The sequence below is a fragment of the Sciurus carolinensis genome, chromosome 10, assembly GCF_902686445.1.
Source record: "Sciurus carolinensis chromosome 10, mSciCar1.2, whole genome shotgun sequence".
Classification (NCBI taxonomy): Eukaryota; Metazoa; Chordata; class Mammalia; order Rodentia; family Sciuridae; genus Sciurus; species Sciurus carolinensis.
Genome location: NC_062222.1, coordinates 105,405,278 through 105,423,167, shown reverse-complemented (window position 1 = coordinate 105,423,167; position 17,890 = coordinate 105,405,278). Strand labels below are relative to the sequence as shown.

The 17,890-nt window shown below is 33.4% G+C and overlaps 1 pseudogene; it reads right to left on the bottom strand.

Annotated features, from left to right (window-relative positions):
• The window catches only part of LOC124994297 (rho GTPase-activating protein 29-like), a 45,579-nt pseudogene that overhangs the window by 17,159 nt on the left and 10,530 nt on the right, over positions 1-17,890 (bottom strand).

Below are 17,890 nucleotides of genomic sequence, written 5' to 3'. Positions count from 1 at the left end.
CTCAAATATAAGTTAAGGAAGCTATTTTAAGACTGTACTTTAAAAACCAGCTACATTACCATTCTATTTAATCTTATCCAAAGTATGTTTTCACCAGCAATACCAAGATTTATTTTTCATGCTTTTATATATGGAAGTCAAAAATACTGATAATGGCTTCTGCTTTATAAGCCCATCTGAGAAATCATAAAATACTTTAGTCCTTGATTACAAAATCATAATCTTCATCTAACAGTTTTAGAGAAGGATACAATGTCTTTCACTTAGTGCTACTTGGTCTTGGCTAGTGGTTTTACTTGGTTCAGCTGAATGGCAGCCAGCTGCTATGGATTCTGCTTCTTTAACTTGGGTACTTGCTTGTGAGTGAACAATTGTCCTTCTCTTGCTGTCATGTTGGTTTTGATGAAAGAATTGTTTTGTACTTAGAGCCTGAGGTGACATTGAATTCTCCATTTTGCAACACAATGTTACTTCCTTTATACAAAAATTAAAAACTTCCTTCTGGCAAGAGTTCATAGATGTAACTATTTGGTCACTTAGTGCTAAATATTAGGTTTTCTTTCAAAACATAGTGGAAGGAATGACTAAACTTGTGCTGGGGTTTCAAAACTGTCCCTGTAGGTGGGTGACATGAGTTACTTCATGTGCTAAGGAGGCCTTTTCCAAAGAGGGGTGTGAGACTCTGTGATCATTCTGTAGAAACAATGTGCAGTGAGGAGTTATTCAACAAAGCCTGGGCTGTTTCTTATGTAAATTTACAGTGTTCCCTTTCTCTTAACCTAATATATATTTTTTAAAAAATCTTCTCTTTTAGATAAGTGTCCCAAATGGGAAAATAAGGATAAGAACCAACTACTTCTGACTTGTGAACATTCCAGACACACTAGTCCCTTTGCTTGGAACAGTTTAGCATTTTCCCTATACAAATTTCCTGCCCTGTGTCTTCTATTTGCATCCTTTAGTTCTCAGTTTGGCTGTCATTTCATATGATTGACCACCCATGTGCCCAATCCCCCTGTATCTGCATGGGCTCATGTCTCCTGAACTCCCAAAGCATTCTGCACTTTCAGCTCAATAACTCAACCTGACCACATGTGCTTGTCCTGTATTCATTTGCAATCCCCACCATGTCATGAAAGAAGGGACTGTGTTCACTTCACTTATCTCTGTGCAACCAAATATCTGACTCAAACTTGGTCTGTAGTAGCATTTCTAAAACCTTATGGAAGAATTCAGGGTCAATATTTGCTACTCATATTGATATTTAATAGGAATAATAATTTGTAAATGGATAAATGAGTGCATTTATGCTCGAAAAAATAGAAGAGGACAGTTTCAGGTTATTCAGTATTCTTTGTCAGTATTAATATCATTGAACCAGACTTAGTCTGGTGTACTTAGTCTATTATTAGAGAAATGGTAGCACACCCTCCTGGTATCTACCTTCTCTTCCAGACATATTTCTATCTTTGTGACCATCACCAAGACTTATAGTCCAACTACCACAAATGCAATATCATCTTTTGCAAGGAAGGCAAGCAGGTGACTACTTTAAATATGAAGATATATTCCAAATAGAAGTATCAAATCAACCAACTGGAAAGGGTAGCTTCTTTGCTCACATACCCACCCTATCAAGGTAACGGAAGAAAGAAAACAAAATGAATGGTGGGACAGATTATGCACTACTAAAGAATGAGTCATAATTTTACTGCTCTGAAATGTAATAGGACTCAGAACATAGCACTTCAAAATACAACTATGGGTTGACAGAATATGCCACCCCAAAATACAATTCTTTTGCATATTGGTTATTTTGGATGGGTTATTTTGAGAAACAGCACACATAGAGAGTAGCTCTGAAAAGTGACTCTTGTGTAAGATAAACTTATATCTATGAAGGAAATATAAAATTTTAAGAGTTTATTCCTCTCTGCACCAAGAAGAGGAGAAGAGTAAAATTATTAGAGACCATAAACAATGGAGAACGCTTGGTTTTGACCTTGCATAGCAAATTTTACTTTTCTTGAAGTGCTTTTGTGGCCATCTTTTCTTAATGTAGTCTTTTCCCCAACCTTGTTTCCAAAAGTGATGTATTTGATCCTGAAGTTTAGATGTTTTTTAATGAGAACCATTCTAGTGATTTCTCATATCTGTTTCCTCCTGTGTACACATGAGGTACACATGTTAATAACCTTATTTTTCTTTTCTTAGCTTATTTTTATTACAAGGGTCTTCAGTTATATTCTATGAAGATACAAACATTATTTTCCTCACCTAAAAATGTTGATGTGAAAATATGACATATCAGTCCATTTGTTCAGGTAGACAGTTGTATGTTCTAGTGGCCTCTGCATTATAATGCTGAGCTCAAAAACAATGTAAGATTAGTGCGGGTAATTGGTTGGTTCTTAATGATAACTGCAGAAATAAATTAGACATGCAAATGACTAAAAGTGGTTATTGTTTGGATCTGGAATGTCCTTCAAAATGTTTGTATGTTGAAATCTTTGTACCTGACAGGTGGTATTATTGGGAGGTGGTAGAAACTTTAGGAAGTTGGATATATTTGGAGGAAGAAAGTCACTGAGAGAACACCTTTGAAGGATTTATCTCCTCCTCTTCCTCTTTTTCTCTTTCTCTGATTCCTGACTCCCAAGAATCGGGTTGCTTTGTCCTACAACACCCTCTTCACCATTGTACTCTGACTCACCACAGCCCCCAAATAACAGAGCCAAACAATCCTGAACTGAAACTTTTGAAACCTTAAGCCACAATAAACTTTTATTCTTTTAAGTTTATTTTCTCAAATATTTTGTTATGGGCCGCCAAAAGCTGAATAACAGGTGGTAGAGTTTCATTAGTGTTACAGAAACTACTGAAGTTGAACTCAAGCTGTTTTTAGGTTAGGTGCTATGGTAAGCATATTGTTTTGGAAAAATAGAACTTCCTTCTTCAAATACAGTAATGTAATTGGAAAAACATTTGGGTTCAATTCTTGATTTGATTGGATTCTCTGGGAGGCAGAAGCCAGAAGTGGTTAGTTATGTAAAAGATTTATAGGGATTGCTGTCTGTGAAGAAAATGGAGATGAAATAAGATTAGAAAAGGAGCCATCAGAACAAGATGCAGACCTAACCAAAGTCTCTTATTTCATAAGGCACTAAAGCAAACTGCCTATGGAAAATTCCCACACTGGGTGGAAACTACTATGCTATTAAATTGATACTTTGCTTTTCTAATTGTCTGGGGATTATCCCAGGAAGAGCAGGACTTGGAAGGCTGAAGTGGAACCTCAAGTACTGACAATTGGAGGCTGCAGCACTCTTCATGGAAGGAGAGCAAGTACTTATTTTCCAGGAGATCCTTCATGTCTATGTCAGCCACAGCTTCTACTTTACATTTTTTTTTTCTGAATTGTGTTTCCCTGCCCATAAATTGTCATTCAATATAATGTCAGAAAGCAGCAAATATATGAGAAAGTTTCATAAATATCAGTCTTGAATTTAAAACAAAGACATCAAGAAATTTCCTAATGTAGTCCACTTATAAAGTATTGGCTGGAAATTCCTGTCAGTTAGATGAATACAGAAAACAATAAATTATTCATGATCTTGGTTCCAGATGGTATTTTTTAGAACTGAATATATTCAATATATCTAGATAATTAATTTTTATGACATTCACCAATTATAAATTCTATTTCTTTAATTTTTATATTCCATATAACATTCTGGCCACATCTGATCAATCACATGTTTATGCTTCAAGTGCAACAGCAAAATATATCTGGAAAATTTATTAAACATATCTCTTAATTATCTAGTTACATGACATGAAGTATCTGTGTAAAAGGCTCGAATGAATATCTGTGGTAGAGAGATTTTTTTTGACAAATATTCAAAACTAAATGATATCTGGAATATGTATGTATTCAATAGCACTGAGTCATTAAACATCTTAAAATGACTTCTTTTATTCCACAAGTTAAAGTGTTTGGTGGTTTGTGATAATAAAATAAAGCCACAGTAAATGTATTAGACATGCAAGAATTGAAAAAGCAAACTATTACATTTTGTTCATGAAAAGTTCTCTAATTTCCAATATTTGCTCTATTCAGATTCTCTAGCTTTGCAATACTCTTGCATTTTCCTTTATGACTATTTTAATTTTTGCTATTGTTCCAAGTTGGAATTTGTAAGCTAATATCCATAATAAAATATTGTTTTCCTTAAAACATCTTTAGTTTTTAATCTGAGTGATATTTCAGAAAAAATGTCTGACACTAGTACATATTTCCATTCACGTTTTGATAGATTTTTTGAAAGCATATTAACAACAACAGTACACATTGATATTTACTATGCTACTCAGCACATAGTAAATGTTCTCTTATTTATTTTTTCAGACATATTATGATGTAAATATTATTTCATTTTATCAGTGGAGAGTCTACAACTCAGAGAAGTTAGATGACTTGCTCCATTTGTCAGTGAGAGTGTTAGCATGTGAAATAAAATTTGTCTAACCTGCAGCTTAAGCTCTCTGAGCAGCATTGTCTAAACATGTTTGCAAACAAATAAATTTGTTTCCTGCATTCATTAAATATACATAAAATCAAATTTGTCAACTGAAAATGAAGGAAGAAGCAAATAGCACTTCTGATGTTTGAAAATGGGTAATTAAATTGCCAATGGATATAGAGATAACAGTCTGATATCTAGAAACAGGAAATCTAATAGCATCATGAGATTTTTGAGGATCGAATTAGAGTAATTGATGTAAAATAAAGTAAAATGTTTATCAATATTCCTGATACAGAATAACCATTCAAAATATTAGTTTCTTCCTATCAGTGTCTTTTCAGTATAAATAAAGTCAAAAAAGACAAACATTAATTGTGGTCTAAAAAATACCAATTGTATTTTAGCCAAAATATAGCATTTACAGTACAGGTAAATCTTTCTCTCCTACCCTAATGTTACAAGTTAAATAATTAAAATTAAATTGCAAAATTATTTTGGATAGGGGTAAGACCTTTTAGAAGTAGATCAAACTGTTGAGTTGGTTAAAAAAGAATATACGTGTGTATGCATATACATTTATATATGTTGATATATGTGTATATATGTATATTTCTAATGAAGGTTGTTGACTTACTGTTAGAGATAAAATTTTAATGATTACAAACATTGAAATCTGATGCTGTTAGTAACCTACTGTATTTTATATAATCCTTGAATTTTGAGATGATTCCTAAGTGCCTAATGAACTTGGGCAATGTTAAAAAAATCTTCCTTTTTTAAAATATTGATATTTCAAATATGATTCAAATTCCTGGTGACAAAATAAACTTAAATATTCCAGCCTATGCAATGGGACAAGAGAAAAAAACACGTTTGTATATTGGAAAAAATCAAAAATTACAGGTATTTGCAAATAAAATTATTGTTGACTTATAAAGAATGATCCTCAACTCAAAAATCAATAGCAGTTGATGACAGTATAATGTTGAGCTCATATGAGATCAGCTTGGTCTGGATTGTATTTTCCTCCATGATGAGGATGTCATTTTCTAAAAGGGATATTTTACAAGTTTTGGGTAAGTCTTAAGTGAAAAATGTGAGCAATGGACATGACATGCTGTATAGCTGATAATAGGTTCATATACAAGCAACAATTTAAAAGTTTATATTTTTTTCTTTATGCCATTATTCTTCCACAAAAGATGTGATAGAAAAGTAGAAATCGTTTGCATAACAAGAAAGGTTTGAAACACACATAAATAAGATTTGCAATTTTCCACACCTATAATGAAAATTTGATTAGAATTACATGTTCTTTTAATGATAATTCTTCCCACAAAAATAATCTAAACATTATTTCAAAAACCACAACCCCACTTGAAAAATTCACAAGTTGATCATAAAACTTATCTGAATGATGTTATGCATCAGTATGTCATATCTATCTACTAGATATCTAAAATATTTTATGATGAGTATACATAGATCAATTGATCCTGGAGCCTAGAGAGTTTCCCTAAACTTACAGAACCCGGGAAAATATGAAGGGAACATATAGATAGATATGTATACATAAAAAATAAATTTTAAAAAATGATGAAAGCTAAAGAATCCATGAATGAGAGATATATACTGACAATATATTTGAAATGCAATTATTAATTATGCCTTTATTTGAACATTGAAAACAATTGACAAGAAATCTAGTAGAAAAATTTGTCAGAGTATGTGAATTAATTATCAAAATAAATAGATTTTAAACATCATTGCCTATGTGTTGAGCTTCACAAGTAATGAAAGGAATGAAAATTTAAGCAATGAAAGAATATTACTTTTTATACCAACTGGATTACGGAAGTATACACAAAATATCCAGAATAATTAGACAATTGCAACTGGAATGAATATTGGTGGAATGACTTGATGTATCTGTTTTAGAGGGTAATGTGATTAAATGAATTAAAGTTTAACTGGTATTAATAGTTTGACTCAGAAGTTATACTTGTAGGAATCAAACCCAAGTATGAAAATGTAGTAAGATTAACAAGTGTACTTATTGCAGCATTGTCATTACAGAAAAATAGCAATTATCTTACTGTCAATAGGGTGATTTTTGCATAATCTTTGTTACATACACAATACAGAATTAGATATCAGTGTAGGCATACTTAAAGATTTATTGTTGGACATGAATTTCTTCATGTCATAACAAAGAACTAGAAACTATGTAAATGTCCATCAATTAAAAAATTATTGATTTGCATATATTTATGCTATAGAAATTATATTTACCATGCCATGGAAGTATTTATAATATGCTCTTTTGTTAGACACAGGGTCTCTGCTCTAGTGCCTAAGTCTTTGATTCACTTCGATTGAGTTTTGTGCAGGGTGAGAGATAGGGGTTTAATTTCATTTTGCTACACATGAATTTCCACATGAATGTGCTACAGTCTGTCCACTCACCTACTGAAAGACATCATGTTCACTTCCAGGTATTGGCAATTATGAATAAAGCCACCTAAAACATCCATGTAGATTTTCGTGCTGATATCAATTTTCAGTTCCTTTTGGAAAAAGCCAAAATGATGATCAACTTTTAGATTGTTCTTTCTCTAGTTACATTCTCGAAGAAATTAAAACTTAATGAATTAGATCAAATTGTCCTTTAAATAAAACAGAATTTTGACATTTTCCCCTAAGTTCATAGAAAAAATAAAAATTAGTTAATATTTCCTTCTCAGCTATGTGTTCAATTCTAATTATGCTAGCAAATCAGTGTTATAGCAAATAGAGAACATGGGACTTGCAGGCAGGTTGACTTAGGTTCAAATCTGACTTAATTTGTTAAGAAGTCACATAACCTCCCTAGCACATGAGTTTACTTATAGAAGATGCTCAGTAAATAGTAAATTTGTGCACATTTTTTTTTTTTTAACCTTAGAAGAGTTCACAGAACAATGAAATAGAGGGAGTACACATTGCAGTAATTCCTGCTCCGAGTTAGCTCTACATCTGAAGGGGGTTGCCTGCCTACTCATTGATCCATTTCTTCTAGCAGTCTATGGCCAGGTGATAGATTCTCACCAAGACAATGTGTAAGAGTTTGTGCTTCCGGTAGGGTTGGAGCTTTGGAGGAGTGCTTTCACTATTCTCTCTTGCTCCTTTTGCAATGATGCAGAAATTTCGAGAAAAATCTTTTTAAGCGAAGACTTTTGTCTAAACCACAGAACATGTAAGTGATTTAACTATTTTATCAATTTTTCTAAAAATCCACATAAATATTACTATGCTGTAAGAAAAAGTCAGTTCATTTCATACAATAGATACCTTAGAAAATTAGGGCTTATCTCTCTGGAAAAATCTCCTTCTCCATTGGAAAGGCTGAAGGATATCACACCAAAAGATGAAAACGAGGAAGACCCTTGAATCATTATATAGATGAAAGAAACACACATTTAAGCAGGATATGTGGTAGATGCTTACATAATGGATAAATAAGTTTCTAGTTTATTAAACCAGTGGATAACTGGTATTTATTTTTTATGGCAACTGGTAATATCTAAATTAATATGACTTTTATATCCTTTAACTACAATATTGTAAAATTGCTTACAAAAATCAAAATCAACAATTGACCACATATAACATGCTATTTATTGAATTGAGAATTGATACAAAAATATACATTAGTCAGTTTTACCCCAAATTAAATGTGAAAGTGTTTATGCAAGGAAGAGCATAACTATATAGATTAAATGCAGTCTGTAAAAATAAAAAAAATTAGAAAAATGATTGCTAAACACATTACTATTTCTGAAGAAAATATAAAAATCATTTAGCTACTTGATAAATAGAAGTAAATAAAAATATACTGTTATAAGTAGCAATTTTATATTGTAATGAAACTAAGTAGAAATGAGTATAACCATATCTTACACGTTTACAAATATTAAAGAAATTCTCAATAGGAGGAGGCTGCATATGCCTCATTAAATATCAAGATAAGCTGCTATTAGAACATAGATTATTCCTATAAACTTCATGGCTGTTACTGAAATACCTAATAGCTGTGTGTGCTGAGGGACACACAGTGTGAATTTGGAGGGTAACGCATTTATTCATTCATTCAAAACATTCTAAAATCTTTTTTCCTTGCATCGCTTTAACCACAGAATAATTTATATTTTACTAAATTATTCCATTTGTTTTTATTGAAGGACATTACAAGATCATTTTATAAAATGAATGCAGTAACATTAGGAATAATTTTATTACATGTCATGGGTATCTCTTCCAAGAGAATGTGTGGAGAATATATTTTCTGCCTTAGTAGATCATATCCGCCTTTTATTTATTTATTTATTTTTGAACAAGTACTTGTTTCATGTTAGAAAAACTTTGATGCTTACAGATGCCCACCTCTTCCTTCTTTTTGCTATTTCTCTAGGAATAGTACCACAAATATATATATTTAATAGTACCACAAATATATATATATATTTAGAACTATTTTGTTAAATATTTCTTTCAATATGCATATTCAGTTTTTAATATATTTTCCAGTAAGGTGCTTCAATATTTTTGAAAATATGAGAGAAAAAAATTTTAGCAATCTCTGTTCTGCCTTATGATATTTATTTTTTATTCTATTTATTTAGTTGCTGTTACAATATATTCTTCAACAAATGCCTTTGACCATTATCTGTGCTACTGTTTTTGTCACTGGGGAGACAATGAAAAACCAGATAAAGTAAATCTTACTGTCTGCAGTGACAATCCTGGAATCTAGTGGGAGAGAAGCCATTGAACAAATTGTCACAAGAAAAAAATGTATAAAGATGAATTTGGTGAGAAATGAAATGACATCCCTAATTCTGTAACACCTCACTGTGGGCCTCAGTCAGGAAGACCCCTCTGAAGGAGCCAGATACGCTCATGTGTGAAGTGTGCTTTAATCACTTCTAGCTGAGGTTGTCCTCATAGAAGTCATGCTATGTCAAATGACAACAGAATTTGGGTTGAAGATGACAACACTTTCCTGGAGTTACTATCTTTAAGGAAGAAGGAGAGTGACCAGCAGGTGTGCAAATGAGTATGGAAAAGGAGAGATGTAGGTGGACCTAAGGAGAGAAGGATATTGACCAAGTGAGAAAGAGCAAGGGCCCAGAGACAGAACTAAAAAGGTCACAGCCTCCATTTTCCAACTCAGAAATTTCAGGATAAGAGACTAGAACATTGCTTGTTTAGTTGTTATTTTACAGTAAAAGTTTTAATAATGCCATTCCTTAAAGAAGAGGTCATTTACCTATTAATGTTCTTGACCTCTGTGCCAAATCATTTATATCTACCTCTAATATGCATGTCAAAATGCTCATTGCATTAACTATAAGTTTTTAAAAACCCTAACACCCCATAGGGTGACCATACAATTCATTATTCAATCTTAAGTAAAAATAATGTGACTGTCCCAAGCATACCAATATGATGAGGCTCCTACTGATGAATTATAATGCTCTAGGCTTATCCTAATTTGACATTTATTTGATCTTATCCCAACCCTCTAGCTTCCTCCTTCAACCACCAACACTGTTCTTGTCAGTCAGCAATCCTGTCCCTGTGGCCATGCTCATAGGTGACTTTCTTACTCACCATTTTCAAATTCTCTGTGGAAGTTTACAAGGCCAATCTTCTTTGAAAATTTTCTTCTCTTTTTTTCACAATGGCATCCTCTCCTAATTTTCATCTTGTTAGCTTCTCCCTTGTTAAGTGCTTTACTTCACATTCTTTTGTATCAAATCCCTGACTAGGGGCTTATATTCAATATTCATCAGGATTTCATTCAGGGTCACTTCATTTTTATCTAAGGAAATATATTCATGACATGTCTTTAGAAATTTTTAATTTTTATTATTATTTTTTATTTTTTGGTATCTGAGATTGAACCCAGAGGTGCTTAAACACTGAACTACATCACCAGCCCTTTTTGAAAATTTATTTACAGACAAGGTCTTGCTACATTGCTTAGGGCCTCGCCAAGTTGCTAAGGCTGGCTTTGACCTCAAAATCCTCCTGCCTCAGCCTCCGGAGCCACTGGAATTATAGGCATGCACTACAGCATCCAGCTTTCATGACATGTCTTTAAAGGATAATTTATTATAGCAATGACCTACTAATGTAGACCTGTGCCCAGACTTGCAATTTAGTGCCATGTTTATATGTTTAGCTACCCAACATTTCAACCATGTCTTACAGATGACACAAATTACAAACTAAAAGGAGTAACTATTGTTAATCTGGTACTAGAACCATCCTCTTTTCCTAGCACAGTCAAAAGGACAAGCATCAATCTTTGAATTATCTTTGAATCCCCAGTTTCCTTCATCCTCCACATATAATCTATAGCAAACTATGTCAATTCCACCAATTATTTACATTTCTACACATTGCACTTGTAATCCCAGTAGCTCCAGCAGCTAAGGCAGGAAGATAGCAAGTTCAAACCAGCTGCAGCAACTTTGTGAGGCCCTAAGCAACTTGGTGACGCCCTGTCTGCAAATAAAATGTAAAACAGGGTAGGGGATGATACTTAGTGTTTAAGGGCCCCTGGGTTCAATCCCTTGTACCAATACACAAATAAACAAACAAACAAACAAACAAGAAATGTTCTTGTCTGAACTGTTGCTTAAGCCTTGCAAATGGTATTTGTAATTCAAATTCATACTCTCAATTTGTTCCTATGCATGATTCCAAATGATCTGATAAAAATGTTAATATAATTCTTTAATGTCCCTGTTTAAACTGCTTCAGGTTTTTACCGTATGCATGACCTAGGCCACTGATCATAGGTTCATCTATCCAAGTCTATCTATCATTGAATCATCTATCCAAGGCTACTTTTCCTAACAAGAGGCTTTGTGGAAAAAAGAAAAAAAAAGAAATCATTGTTGTGCAACTTTCTTCATTCACTGTTATGTAACTGAATCTTTAATCTAGTTTAGGTGTTTTCTTTGTTAAATTCATCTAATATTAGCCTTTCAAACATAAGCCCTTCTTCCTTCAACCTTATGATCTGTCTCAGACTTTTGTATTTTTCCTTAATATTTTTAATTTATTTTTGTAATTGTTCATAATGTTTCTGAGTGTTCTCCACTAGAATACAAAACCTGTAAGGGCATATATGATATTTCAGTGATTCACAGGTAAAACTCCTGAGAAGCTCAGTGTAAAGAAGTAGATAATTTATATTGTTTGAATAAAAGTAATCTTTCTAAACAGATTTTTTTTTTGCCACATACAAACCATTAATAGCAAATAGAGTCCTCCTTACTCATGTAGCTAAATTTCATAATGACACTTGGACAGGTTATGTATCTTGCAATTTAACCAAGACCCCAAAATAATGTATGGAGAATGACTCACCTTCTCAAATAATTTTTAAAAATGTTATATAGATTTGAAAAGTTATGTAGAATGTACTCAGATTTCAGTTTCAAATTATAAAGTTGTGCTTCATGAGGGCATTGGAGAAAGTCAGTAAACAATAGTGTTGGATCTTCTGAAATAGAGCTGGAACCTTTTCTGAACTCTTTGCCTTCAATACATTCTGAGATATCAAGCCAGGACATCTGCTTCTTGCTTCTAAGAGCTCATTAACAACTTTGGCAAGTGCTCCATCATTGTAAGTCTTGTAAGTACTGAATTTGTATGATGTGATTTTTATGGATGAACTTTTTTCGTTATATTTTCTTAAATGAATTGTTTGCTTTATATTGGAAATGGCTGTGAGATTTGGAAGCTCTTATTTTCTCTAACATGAGCAGTGTGTGTGTTTCCTAAAATGTTTCTCTTTTCAATGCTCTTAAAAATATTCAGGAAAGTGATTCTTAAAGTTTTAGACTTCCGCATAATTTAGCCAGCATAGAAGAGTCTACCACAGTCTGCACATTGTAAACTTAGTATCTGTAAACATTATTTTAAGCATATTTAACTTTCAAATAATCACAATAGCAATATCAGGTTTCCATCTAACAAAATATAACTATTCTACATAAAACCTCTAAATATTAACCTCCTTTCCCAAAGGGAACAAAGCCTCACTTATACATCTTGATCTGCATCACACTTCCCCTTTGATATCCTCCAAATTTGATATGCTCCAACTTAAATAAGGAAGACAAGGTTAATCATAACATAAGGTTAATTACTATGATCACAGGTTTAATAAAGGAGGAAAAGAAAAACAAAAAGAATACTAATTAACATATAAATATGGAAATGCCTTTATTTGTGTTTGTACAGAATATATATACAATATGCACCTATCTATACAAATAGACACAAATAAGTAGGAATAGCTACAATGCTGGTCTACCCTGCTGCTAATGATCACGTGGCTGTGGTTGGTATGGAAAATGGTACTTCCATTTTCCACCACCTTCATAATATTGCCTCTGGTCTCAGAAAATGCTTTGCACAACTTCAGTTTCTTGATTGGTAGTGACTGAACTTCACTTCTGGAGAGTCTGCATCATTAAGAGTCCTGTCTAGTTGAGTTGTATTTCCTATGAACAACTATCACAAGACAGAGGAGTACAAAGAGGTGCCCCCCAAAAGAACCCCTCCATTTCATGTCCTTCTGCCTACTCATGTTGCATAGCCGTAACCATCTCTCCTTTAAAAGTTGGGGAAGAAGTTGATAAAGGAGATAGCTATTAAATAAATAAATTCATAAAACAAATTAAGGGTCTTGCATTAACCAATGATGATTAGATACCATGGACAATGGCATAGAATTAATTCTTCACCTCTGAAGATAAACTTGATGATAGGGCAAACATAGTGTTTCACTTGGAATAAGTGCTCAATGAAGATGAATTTTTGGCCAGGCACTGTGGTGCATTATCTATAATTCCAGCAGCTCAGGAAGTCGAGGCAGAAGGATGGTGATTTCAAAGCCAGCCTCAGCAACTTAGCAAGGCCCAAAGCAACTTATCGACACCTTAACTCTAAATAAAATACAAACAACCAACCAAAAAAAGAACTGGGAATGTGGCTCAGTGGTTAAGTCCCTCTGAGTTCAATCCTTGGTATGGAAAAAAAATGATGAATATTCTAAAATGGATCCTATCAAGAGTGGTGAGATATAAAACAAGGTAAACATGGCAACAACATGGAGTATAAAGTGAGAACCTGGCTGGATTTATAGGTCCCTTGTGGAGACTTTGCTATATTTCTTGTTCTAATTAGTATTAACCCAGGCACTGGGTTGGTACAGGCATTGAGGGGTTCTATCAATAAAGCAAAAATAAAATGCTGTAAGCAGAAGAAGCAGAGGCAGTCAAACACCCGGGGGCTAAAAATCATCTTCTTTCTTCTTGGTTTGGGCATTTGGATCTCATAGATCCTGGTGAAAAATTAAAATGAAAAACTTCTTAGCATAAGTCATAGATTGATTCTCTTGATAGTAGAGTATAAACTAAATAACTAATTTGCAATCCATTTTATAGTGCTGTAGCATTCTTAGCTGAGGCCCAGGCTATTTACTTTTTGCATATTTTAATAACAAATAAAGCCTTATAATGTTTACTGCATTCTTCCCTGGCTTGCAGAACTGAGATCTTTATTTTTTTCATGAATTATAGCTGCTGTGGTGTCATTATCCATTTTAGTTGTGAACACCTGGAACATTTAAGTTGCCCTTTCCTGCGTGGTATCTTCAGCACAAGTAATTATGCATTAACCCTCAGTTTTATATCTTCCAAATACTTTACAGCCTGTGTTTTATTAGTTGCTGCTAGAAAACAAATGCATAAATCACCTTGGGATTATTACCTTTGTTCCCCTTATTTGTAGAAGAAATGAAGCAACATGGAAACAGAGACCTTCACGGTCATGGTAGGAACACCAAAAAAGAAATATATATATATCTCTGAGACAAGAAGGCAGTCAATGTCCCAATCACATTCCCATTCAAAAGGTGAACTGTTTCTAGAGGAGCAAAAGCTTGGATAAGAACTTATTGAACACCACCAACTTGTTATTACAGATAGAATTATTTTTCTAGATAATTCAGTCATTCCCTTAGTTCATTATTTCCCAGAAACCATGATTTCGGTCTACAAAAAATGCTAATAATTATCCAACTCTCCAGGTTTCTTTATCTTTGGAAACATAATTGCTATTTGGAGAAAAATCTAACCCTCTGAGGTTTTATTCTTCTTTGTTTTTTTTTTAACAGTTTATGGAAATGGAGAAAGTTAAGACTGTTTTTAGGCAAGTGCACCTCTTGAATTCATGCTGACTTATTTTATTCTCCATCTGATCTCAGTGTCTCTTTTTCTACTGCACATTTCTACCAAATACACATCTAATGTTTTTGTTTAAAGTATTGTTCTCCCCTGTAGCTCTCGGCTGTGCAGCAAAGCATCATATGTTTTAGCAGGGTCTTTAGCTGAACTGTGAACCGCAAACCAAATGCAAAAGCACAGATTTACAAAACTACAAACCCAGTCTAACACAAATATTAAATTTTGGCTGAACCAAGAGCTGAACTATTATTATTTTCTAACACGATAGCCATTTAGAATATCGGTTATAACTAGAATGAAGTCAGTTCATTCCTTTAGTCTCCTAAACTTACTTTTTCCTGACCTTTGAAATATTACCCAAGGATGCCTTTCCATTTCTATTCCCAGGCTCAATATCCTAGCCCAGACGTTATTCACCATACTTAAATATTATTGTGAGGAACTTTTTGTTTTCCTGAAGTCCTTTAAGCAAAGTAGTCTACAAATACAGGTTCTGACTCCTCCAGTATTGTCATTTCTTTGAGCCAACAACTCTTTTAAGTCCATTTTAGCAGACTTTATTAAATTTTAATATCTCAGGTACACTTTAATTCTTACCCCCATCTAACTTTATTGTCAATTCTGCCTGTTAAATGCTTTGTAATTAGTCAATTTCTCCTTTATAATATGTCAGTTGAGATTCAAAATAAATTAAATATTTTAACATGTTACTCATCTGGAAAATGGGGAAGTCAAAATTTGATCCAACATGGATTTGTTTATAATTTATGCTTTTCCCCTTACTTTTTTGCCATGTTATTACCTATATCCATTAGTATGATTTTAATTGTAATAGAAAATGCTAACAAAACAATGTTTTGAAAAAAGCACATGTATTTTGTTTTAATTACAAATCTAGTCTTTACCCTAGTCTGTGCAGTCTCAGTGTATGTCTATGCTTATTTCTTGCTTTAACTTCACAGCTCTTCTTTGGTGTTGATTATCTTCTTGGTAGAATTCTGTGATGGCTGCTGGACTAATGCATTTATATGTATACTGAATAATGATGTTTGAGAAAGAACCAAAACAAATCAAATGTTTAAAGGCAATACAGAAAATGCTTCAATCACATTCCCAGATGCAAAATCAAGCAGTAGTGACTTCTATAGTGGAATCAAATTCCAAAATGTATAAATTGAGAATGGAAAGATGGACACCCCAAAGAAAATTGAAGCCTCCTTATCTAAAGAAGAGCAAACAGAGACTGAGTAATTAGACACAACAAATTCCTGCTCTTTGACCGTGCATGAAGCGTGCCTCTCCAGGCCAGTTGCAATGTAAGTTGCAGAAGTCCTCTATGATCACTGCTGCTTTCATCACTTTGCCCATCTCTCTCTATGCCAGAAAAAGACTCCCCATAACCTGTTGTGTCTACTTGGACCTCCAGGCCTAGAGAAGTTCTATCATCTTTATAAAGACTTTCCTCATCACCCCAACCTTCTGACCTTATTCCCACTGAATTGCTATAGAATTGATATATAGAATGGATCTTTAAAATATGGGATTTTAAGAAATACTTCATATTTGTCACTTATGGAATCTTTCTAAGACCTCAAGATTATGTTGGATCCAGTTAAATTGTTAATGTGTAAAATGTGGCACAATTTATTTAACCTATAGAGTATTCATTATCTCATTTCTAGGAAAAGTATGATATTTATGTTACTGTTTAGTATTGTTGGTTGAAATAATTTTTCTTGCAAGGCAAACATTGGTAATGTTATTTGGTGTTCTCCTGGTAGAGCTACCTTAATGCCTAATGAAGTGCTAGTTACATACACAGTAGATTCTCATTTGAAGTATTCTGATTCCTGAAACTAAAACCATGTTCATTATTGTCACCTTTCTAAATGCATTTTCATAAACAGTATTTTGAAAGTCCTATGTAAATTTTTATTTCCTATTTTTAAATCCTTTAAATATAGAATTTTATTTAATTAACCACTGATTACTAAAAGTCAGTGAACCAAGTGCTATGTGTTGCTGTTGGGCTATTTAGCATGTGGGTATTGTCTTTGACCTCACAGAGTCAATAGCTTAGGGCAGCAATCTCAAATTTGATAAAACGGTAAACAGGGAAAACATCGCCGATTGCTGACAGGAAAGTACTACACAGAATCTACAGTATAACTACCCATGTGGGTCATTTTGATTGGTGCCAAGTCCTCAGAACCACTGTGCTTTGCTAAGAAATAATTTATTTTTCTGTATCTCAGAGAAAAAAGTATGTGTCACCTTAGAGACACACTAACTTCCAGCTTAGTCATCCATTCTGGAGCATTCCTACTGGTCTTGGTTAACTGAGTAGCTAGTGCTCCACAAATGCTTTGTAAATACACCACACAGTGCTAACAGGAGGGTGTTCAACCTTAGAGAAATAAGACCTTCTCTTTCTTCTTCTAGTTCAGATATTGGTTCTGGATTTGAGAGAATAAGAACAATAAAGTACATTGGTAGTATTAAATGCTTATATCAGGGAAGAAAGACTTCAAATTGATCATTTAAGTTTCCATTTGAACTATAAAAATGAGATAAAATTAAACCCAAATAAATCAAAGGAAAGAAATATCAAAAGTAAAAGTAGAAATTGAAAAAAAAAATAAATGTAGGATAAGTAAACAGAGCATCAATCTAATAAAGAACTACCTATTTTAAAATGTGGATCATGTCTTCTAGATAGAATGACTACAAAAAAAGCAAAAGTATAGACAGGGACAGTGGTTAATGCCTATAATCCCAGTAACTTGGGATACTGAGGCAGGATTGGAAGTTCAAGGACAACCTCAGTAATTTAGCAAGACCCCCAGCAATTTAATGGAACTCTGGGGAGAAACTCATTGGTAAATCACCCCTGAGTTTCATCCCAGTACCAAGAAAGACAGAAAGGAAGGAAGGAAGGAAGGAAGGAAGGAAGGACAAACAAAAAAAGCAAAAATGTAAATGATCAGTGTCACCAGGGAAACATGGGTCATTCATAAAGATCATACAAATCCTTAAAGAGAAAGCTATAGTTCT